Here is a 9,417-nt window from a genome sequence, read left to right as displayed (position 1 = left end):
CAGATCATGATCCTGGGGTCCTGGGATGGAGCCCCATGTCAGACTCCCTGCTCAACAGAGAATCTGCTTCTCCCCTTCTCTCTCCCTTTGCTGGTGCTTGTGCTTGTGTGCTCTATCACAATTAAATACATAAAATCTTTATTTTTTAAAAAGATGTTATTTATTTTTTCATGATAGAGAGAGAGAGAGAAGCAGAAGCAGGCTCCATGCAGGGAGCCCCATGCGGGACTCGATCCCAGGCTCCAGGACCACGCCCTGGGCTGAAGGCAGGCACCAAACCGCTGAGCCACCCAGGGATCCTCCACATAAATTCTTTAAAAAGAGAGAGAGAGAGAGAAAGCTCTGCTCCACACATGGAGGAGTGCCACTGCCACTGTGACAGGTTGGCTTCAAAGCTGACAAAGCCAACTATATCGTTGAAGAGTATATAGACAGGGTCTTGGGTGGTGAAGATACTAACCAAAACAAGATCAACCAATGGACTGCAGGCATAATGGAGCAATCCTAAACACATTTGGTTAAGTTGGGAAAAGCCTATAAATATATCGTGACCATTGTGCAGTGGCTCAGAGGAGTGCATATGGCTTTCACACAGCCAGCTCATGTTTTGATCATGCGCATCTGATGGAATCTGTACTGTAAAATGGGAGAACCCAGCCATGAACTGTATAGTCAATGTTTTCGCCACTGCTATTGTCCTGTGACAGACTAACAGTGTTCAGCCAAAGCCATTAACTTAAAAATTTGTCACTGTATCCTTTCTAAAAAGGATAATGGTTACTTAATGTGCTAGATGACAAACATGCAAGACGCTTCAATGTTATCAATAATCTCATAGCAAAATGGCAGATTATCTCATATTCTATGTGACATCATTTTAAAAAGAAAAATTTTATGTTGGTCATAAATGAATACAGAAATGTGGCACAACATAAACATACAATGTCATATTTTCACCAGCTTTTTGCTAACGTGTACCTATGGAGATGGGGAAATCCATTCAAATGATAAAATTCCCTTTCAGCTAGAGATTTTTAAAATTTCAAATTCTTGAATTTACACTTGAGGGCAAATTAAATCCAGGAACCTGGGGCACCTGGGTGGCTCAGTGGTTGAGCATCTGCTTTTGACTCAGGGCATGATTCCAGGTTGGGATCAAGTCCCACATCGGACTCCTCTTGAGGAGCCTGCTTCTCCTACCTGTGTCTGCCTCTCTCTGTGTATCTCTCATGAATAAATAATAAAGTCTTTTAAAAAATAATAAATCTGAGAACCTGAATTCCCTAGTTAAACAAAATTATGTGATTAAAAGTACATGGCTCTAATAATTGCCTTACAATTCACTCATTTCATGTAGAGTTCATTTCTTGAGTTCCTATTATGACCATATTTCTCTCTTAGCACTATAGTTACCAGTGTACTGCTCAAATTCTGAGTATCTTTTAGCACTTGTTTAGCTGGACAGCTAACATGTTTGGGGAAGAGTTGCCTTACAGTAAGAAAAAAGTGAATTTGAGTATCTGTATAGAAGTAAGCAAAATGAAAATCACTTATTGCTCACAGAGAATTATAGATGTCATTTTAAAAGTTGCTGCTAGCAAGTAAAAAAAATGCATAAAATATGTAACTCTTAATTAAAGGCATTAATAGCAGCCTAGCCAAGAAAGTAGTAAATTTTGTCATTGTTTTAATTATAGCCATCTGTAAATAATTTTTTAAATATTAATTTATTATTTTAATGGGTGAGGGGTAGAGGGAGAGGGAGAGAGAGACTCTCCCAGGACTCCCTGCTGAGTATGGAGCCAGACTCGAGCCCAGTCTCACAACCAGAGATCATGACCTAAGCCAAGATCAAGAGTCAGATGCTTAACCGACTGAGCTACCAGGCACTCCACATCTGTAAATAATTTAAACAGTTATTACATGGAGTTCAAATTGAGTAGAATAAGTAGATAACTTATAATAACTATAAGTTAGAAGTATGCAACCAGGGGGGTCTGGGTGGCTCAGTTAGTTTAGCATCTAATTCTTTTTTTTTTAAGATTTTATTTATTCATGAGAGACACACACACACAGAGGCAGAGACACAGGCAGTGAGAGAAGCAGGCTCCATGTAGGGACCCTGACGTGGGACTTGATCCCAGGTCTCCAGGATCACACCCCGGGCTGAAGGCAGGCACTAAACCACTGAGCCACCCAGGGATCCCCCTGAGCATCTGACTCTTGATCTCAGCTCAGGCCTTGATGTCAGGGTCATGAGTTCAAGACCCACATTCAGCTCCATGCTGGGCATGGAGCCTACTTAAAAATAAATAAGTAAGGGATCCCTGGGTGGCGCAGCGGTTTGGCGCCTGCCTTTGGCCCAGGGCGCGATCCTGGAGACCCGGGATCGAATCCCACATCAGGCTCCCGGTGCATGGAGCCTGCTTCTCCCTCTGCCTGTGTCTCTGCCTCTCTCTCTCTCTGTGACTATCATAAATAAATAAAAAAAATTAAAAAAAAATATTTAAAAATAAATAAGTAAAATAAAATAAAAGTATACAATCATTAGCAGGTTAACAAACATCTCAGAGCTTATGAAATATAGTTAAATTTATTAAGATAATAAAAGATAAAAAATTAGAGTACACAGCTGGTCACAAAATATGAAGTCAATCTGCTTATTTGACCTGGAAAACAAAATTAATTGTATGTATTATCACTAATACTAACACATACAGGGAGTGGAACCGTGATTCATTGTATTTTGGGGGGAAAGAAGGGCTTAGTATTAGTACTGACAATATTAGCATAATATTCTTGTCAGAATTCTATGTGCATGTTCGACATTTGGCAAAGAAACAATAATTGTAGGCATGTCTGGATGGTTCAGTGGTTGAGCGTATGCCTTTGGCTCAAAGTGTAATCCTGGGGTCCCAGGATCAATATCCACATCAGGCCTTCCTGTAGGGAGACTACCTCTCTCTCTGCCTGTCTCTGTCTTTCTCTGTGTGTCTCTCATTAATAAATAAATAAAATCTTTTTTAAAAAAAAGATACAATAATTGTTCCATATTTAAGAGGAATGTTGAGAAAATACAAGGATAGAATTTCATGCAGTGATCTACATTTTGGGCATGTCTAAAATTCTCACAGCCATTACCCATATTTTACTTCATGCTGCTGGCTTCTGTGCCCTTGACAATTACCATAGTGATCAAAATAATCTGTGTAGTTAAGGCTTGCTTTTGATTATTGTTATTGAAGGTTGATTTTAAAAGAATAATAATAAAAAATGCCTCAGAAACTTGCTATCTGTGCTTTTACTTTTTAATTAAAAAAAATTTTTTTTTAGAGAGGGAGACGGAAAGAAAAATAAGAGGAGGGATAGAAAGAGAAGGATAGAGAAAATCTCAAGCTGACTCCACGCCCAGTACAGAGCCTGAAGCAGGGTTCAGTCTCACAACCGTTAAATCATGACCTGAGCCAAAATCAAGAGTTGGACGTTTAACCAACTGAGCCACCCAGGTGCCCCTGCTCCATTTTTATTTAAAATATAGTAAAGATTATCTTCCTATGCTGAGAAAGAAAGAAAGAAAGAAAGAAAGAAAGAAAGAAAGAAAGAAGAAAGGAAGGAAGGAAGGAAGGAAGGAAGGAAGGAAGAAAGAAAGAAAGAAAGAAAGAAAGAAAGAAAGAAAGAAAGAAAGAAAGAAAAAGAAAAAATAGCAAGAGGAAAAGGAGGAGAAGATGGGGTTTGGTTTTGGAATAATCAATGTATGCACATAATACAAAACTTAGAAAATAAGACTTTCTCCTACCTTACATCCAAATTATCCTTCTCTAAATCAGCTACTATTACTAGTTTCTTGTGAAGGCTTTCAGATATTATATACATCTACAAGCACTTAAAAAATGTATAGTTGGGACACCTGGGTGGCTCAGTGGTTTATTGCCTGCCTTCGAGCCAGGGCGTGATCCTGGAGTCCCAGGATCGAGTCCCACATCGGGCTCCCTGCATGGAGCTTGCTTCACTCTCTGCCTGTGTCTGTGCCTCTCTCTCTCTCTCTCTCTGTCTCTCATGAATAAATAAATAAACTCTTAAAAAAAAAAAAAAAAGGTTGTGATTCCGGGATCCAGGAATCAAGTCCAGCATTGGGCCCCTCACAGGGAACCTGCTTCTCCTTCTGCCTATGTCTCTGCCTCTCTTTCTGTGTGCCTTTCATGAATAAATAAATAAAACCTTTATTAAAAAATGTATGGTTGCACACCATACACATGGCTCTGTGTCTTGCTTTTTTCATTTATTATCTTGAACACCCATAGCAGCACATATTAAGCTGTCTCCTTCTTTGGAATAACTACACAGAGCTCTATAGTATGGATATACTATAATTTATTTAATTAAATAAATAAATAATGAAATAATTAAATGTGTGGTGAGTGGAAGTTTGTTCCCCATGAGCTATCCCCTCTGGTGCTAATTAAATCATTAAATCATTAAATGTGTTGTGGGTGGAAGTTTGGTCCTCATGATCTATGCCCTCTGATGCTAATCCAAGACTATCTTACATTACGTGGCAAGAGGAACTTGGTAGGTATAATGTTACCAATCAGTTGACTAATCAGGTCAAAGAGGAAGATTGTCCTGGATTTTCAGGGCAGGTCCAACACTATCACAGGAGCCCTTAAAATCAGGGGGCAAGAGCAGAAGGGACTTAGAGAAGACCAACAGAGGCAGGTCTTGTCACTTGCTAGGGTGAATGTGGATATCCTTGTACTTGTATGGGTATGTGAGTATATCCATAGGGTAAATTCCTACAAATAGAAATTGCTGGGTGAAAGAGCATGCATCTTTGATATTGTGTTATTTCTTTCTCAAAGACTTTCTATTGAATTGTACCAATCTGTGGCAGTGCCTGTTTTCCACACTCTCGACAACCAGTATGGCTATCTAGCCTTTTGATTCTTGGCAATTGCTATGGGTTGAATTGCATCCCCCTGGCTCCTCTTAAAAAATTCTTTTGAGGGATCCCAGGTAGCTCAGCAGTTTAGCGTCTGCCTTTGGCCCAGGGCATAATCCTGGAGTCCGGGATCGAGTCCCACGTTGGGCTCCCTGCATGGAGCCTGCTTCCCCCTCAGCCTGTGTCTCTGCCTTTCTCTCCCTCTCTCTGTGTGTCTCTCATGAATAAATAAATAAAATATTTTTTAAAAATTATATTAAATTCCTAACCCACAGGACCTCAGGATGTGACCTCATTGGGAGATAGGCCTTTATAGAGGTAATCAAGTTAAAATGAGGTTATTGGGGGGGGGGCTATCCATTATGACTGGTGTCCTTATAAAGAGGAGAAATTCAGAGACTACATCAAAATAAAAAAGTTTCTGCACAGTGAAGAAAATAATCAACAAAACTAAAAGACAACCTATGGAATGGGAGAAGTTGTTTGCAAACAACATCTCCTATAAAGAGTTAGTATCTAAAATATATAAGGATTGATATAAACTCAATACCCAAAAAACAAATAATCCAGTTTAAAAATGAACAGAAGATATGAATAGACATTTTTCAAAGAAGACACATAAATGGCCAACAGTACATGAAAAGATGCTCAATATCATTTATCATCAGGGAAAAGCAAATCAAAACTACAATAAGGTACCACCCCACACCTGTCAGAATGTCTAAAACCAAAACCAGAAGAAACAGCAGGTGTTGTTGAGGATGTGGAGGAAAAAAGAACCCTTATGCATGGTTGGTGGGAATGCAAATTGGTGCAGCCACTGTGGAAGATGGTACGGAGGTTCCTCAAAGGTTAAAAATAAGCGCAGCCCCGGTGGTGTAGCGGTTTAGCGCCGCCTGCAGCCCAGGGCGTGATCCTGGAGACCCGGGATGGAGTCCTATGTCGGGCTCTCTGTATGGTGCCTGTGTCTCTGCCTCTCTCTCTCTCTGTCTCTATGAATAAATAAAATAAAAAAATCAAAAAATCTTAAAGGTTAAAAATAGAGCTACCCTATGATCCAGCAATCACACTGTTGGGTTCTTACCCCAAAATTACAAAAACACTAATTCAAAGGGATACATGCCCCCTGTGTTTATTGCAGCATTATTTACAATACCAAACGATGGAATCGGCTCAAGTATCTTATTGACAGATGAATGGATAAGGAAGATGGGATATATATGACAGAAAAATATTCAGCCATAAAAAAGAATTAAATCTTGCCATTTGCAAAACACGAATGGAGCTAAAGAGTGTAATGCTAAGTTGAAATAAGCCAGAGAAAGACAAATACCATATGATTTCATTCATATGTGGAATCTAAAAAACAAAACAAATAAAGGGAAAAACAGAGAGAGAGGGACAAAGTAAGAAACAGACTCTAACTGCAGAGAATACACTGATGGTTACCAGAGGAGAAACGGGTGAGGGGATGGATAGAATAGGTTAAACAAAACAAAACAAAATCGGCAGAAATTTGGAGCCCAGAAACAGACATACACAGACAGGAAAGACAACGTGAAGATACATAGGGCGAAGATGGCCAGGGGGCTTAGGGGATGCATATTCAAGCCACAGAACCCCAAGGATGGCCAGCAAGCCCAGAAGATAGAAAACAGGAGGAAAGATCTCCCTCTAGAGTCATCACATGGATCATGGCCTTGCTGACTTCTTGATTTTGGACTTCTGACCCCCAGAATCATGAGACAAGATTTTTTTCTGTTGTTCTAAGCCACTCAGGTTGTGCTAATTTGTTATGGTAGTCCAGGGGGAGAGAATCTTTCTAGGCACCTGTGGTCACAGCAGTGGGTTCCAGGGGAGAGAAGTCAGTCGTGACCCCCAGGAAGGCTCAGAGGAGGACATAGACCTTGTTGATGGGGAGGGGGAGGGTAACCACTGGAGTGCATGTTTCTTACACTCCCTCGGGAGGATGACAGTAGGGTGGTGGTGAGGATGTGGGTGAAGGCACTCAGGATGGGGAGGAGAGGAGAGGGCAGAGGGAGATGACTGAGCACCCATGCCTCGGACCTGTTTGTGCTGGGTGTGAGAGGTGAGAGGGACTTGCCACGGCTGGACAGAGACAAACTGGACCCAAGATGTTGTGTTTCATTGACAAGCAATTTAACCAGGGTGTGCTGGAAGGAAGGGCCAGGTGGTCATGAGAAGGTGTGCCTACCTGGAGGAGCCAGGTGAAGGCCACTAGGCTCTTCTGTGAGGCCCACGCCCCACTCAGACATCCCCAGCCAAGTAACCTGAGAAGGGATGTGGCTCTGCGTCCCCAGGAAGGGCACACAAGAGATTCAGATGCCACTCAAAGCTGGCCATGGCTCTACAGACCAGCTGATGCCAGGCTCACAAAGGGGACCAGAGAACAGGAGCAGAGAATCTGTAAGGCTCCATTTTACCAAGGGGAAGACCGAGGTTAGAAGTGCAATGAGCCACAGCATGCAGAATGTGGAAGAGGCCAAAGAGAGGGGAGAAGGAGGAAAGGGGAGGAAGAAGGAGGGGAAAGATGGGCCAGAAAGATGAAACAGAAAGCAAAAGAGGAGGGCAGGGTGGTGGAGGAACGAGAGAGCTGGAAACATCTTCCCGAAATAAGGGCCATCACAGTGCCTAAAATGGCATTTATTAGAGATAAGGCACTAAGAATCTGGACAGCATAGTCAGTGCCTAGGAAGAGGGTGTCATTCTTATTACTAACAAGGTGACAGCTCCAGGTGCCATCACATTGGGAGTCTGTGCCAGGTGATGGCAGGGTTCAGGTCAGTGAACCAGCCCTTTAAACCAAGCCACTCACTGCCCCACCCTGCCCTAGGCTGCTGCCCCCCGTCCTCCTCCCATACCCCTTCTTTTGCCCCAAGAGCCCTCAGGCTGGTCTCCAGAGAAAGCCCTGCCTCCTGTGAGTGGGTTTGAGCCAAGGAGGCCACTGGCTCCCTGCCCTCACCCCATTCCTTCTTTGGAGAAGAGTTGCCCAAGGTCTGGGGCCAGGTGACTGGGAGCCCCTTCTGCTCCTGGTATAGTGAGCTTAGGGTAGGCAAAGCCTAAGACATGGCAGTTTGAGTGGCATCTACAGGGCGCAGCATGAGCCCCCTACTTTTGCCTCCAAGTCCACTGCTAACCCCACCCCGGCCATCCCAGGATGGCGTCTCAAGAGAGTGAGAACCTGAGGCCTGTAGTTTGGTTTCTGCCTTTTCCCCTCCTTCTTTCTCTAAGGACAGGGGAGTGGCAGAGGAAAGTCCTGAAGGGTCTGACCAGAACCCCTTGTCAACCTCTGCCAACTTGACCCCAGTCCCCATGGCCATGGAACCCTTAGAGGGTTCAAGCCTTGTACTTTTTTTTTTTATAATAAATTTATTTATTTATTATTTTTTTTAATAAATTTATTTTTTATTGGTGTCCAATTTACCAACATACAGAATAACACCCAGTGCTCATCCCGTCAAGTGCTCCCCTCAGCGCCCTGCCTTGTCCTTTAGGGGAAGACAGTGAGGCCAGAGATAATCTGAATTGCACCATGGCGCACAGCTGGTTCACCACAAGATTAGAATCTGGGGCTCCCAGAGTGCCTGGGTGGCTCGGTGGTTGAGTGTCTGCCTTTGACTCAGGTCGTGATCCCAGGGTCCTGGGATCGAGTCCCACATCAGGCTCCCCACAGGGCCCCTGCTTCTCCCTCTGCCTGTGTCTCTGCCTCTCTCTTGTCTCTCATGAATAAATAAATATAATCTTTTAGAAAAAAGGAATCTGGGGCTCCCAAAACCCCATCTTGTGCCCATTTGGCTATAGCAGTGGCCCTTTCCCTGTTCTTGGCTGCCCAACAAGCCTAGGACATCCTCAGGGTACTAGGCAGGGATGAGGTGATACAGAAATGGCCAGGACGAGAGTCAGAGCAGAGACTTCAGACATTTGTCCCGGTCATGCAGGGAAGGCCTAGATATTTGGTGGGAGGTGACCAGGGGTCAGAGGGCCACGTCCACAAGGTAAGAGCAGACCCTAACATCAGTGAAGCATCTGCCATATGCCAGGGGCTGTGCTAATCCTCCGGTCCTGACAAGTCTGAGCTCTTATTCTCATTTTAGAGACTAAGCAGACTGAGAGACTAACTTGTATGCACCCAAAGGCCTAGCTCTTCTCCCGAATATAACCAGGAGGAGAGGGTGATGGGCATGAGCTGAGCTCCGAGCAGAGGATTCCCCGACCCGTGCCCCCCAGAAAGCAGCCCTCCCTCAGGCCTGGGCAGACTCGGGGTTCACTCACTGTGTCCAGCAGCAGCATGAGGGAACAGGAGCTGGACGGTAAGGAGCAGCAGGCAGAGCATCACAGTCACCAGTCTTGACATCGTAGCTCTGAGGGTAGTGGACCTGCTGTGTACCCTCGCAGGAAAGGGCAAATGAGTGTCAGCCAAGGAACCCCAGTAATAAATGGGCCCCAGAGCCCTTTGA

General features: G+C 43.7%; 1 pseudogene; it reads left to right on the top strand.

Moving 5' to 3' along the window:
* Positions 1–353: 353 nt before the first annotated feature.
* On the top strand, positions 354–704 carry LOC144318180 (dynein light chain Tctex-type 3 pseudogene; annotated as a pseudogene).
* The last annotated feature ends 8,713 nt before the right edge of the window (positions 705–9,417 follow it).

The sequence above is a fragment of the Canis aureus genome, chromosome 8, assembly GCF_053574225.1.
Source record: "Canis aureus isolate CA01 chromosome 8, VMU_Caureus_v.1.0, whole genome shotgun sequence".
NCBI classification, from domain to species: Eukaryota; Metazoa; Chordata; class Mammalia; order Carnivora; family Canidae; genus Canis; species Canis aureus.
Note: the sequence above shows the minus strand (reverse complement) of the source record. Positions and strands in the feature narration are given on the sequence as shown.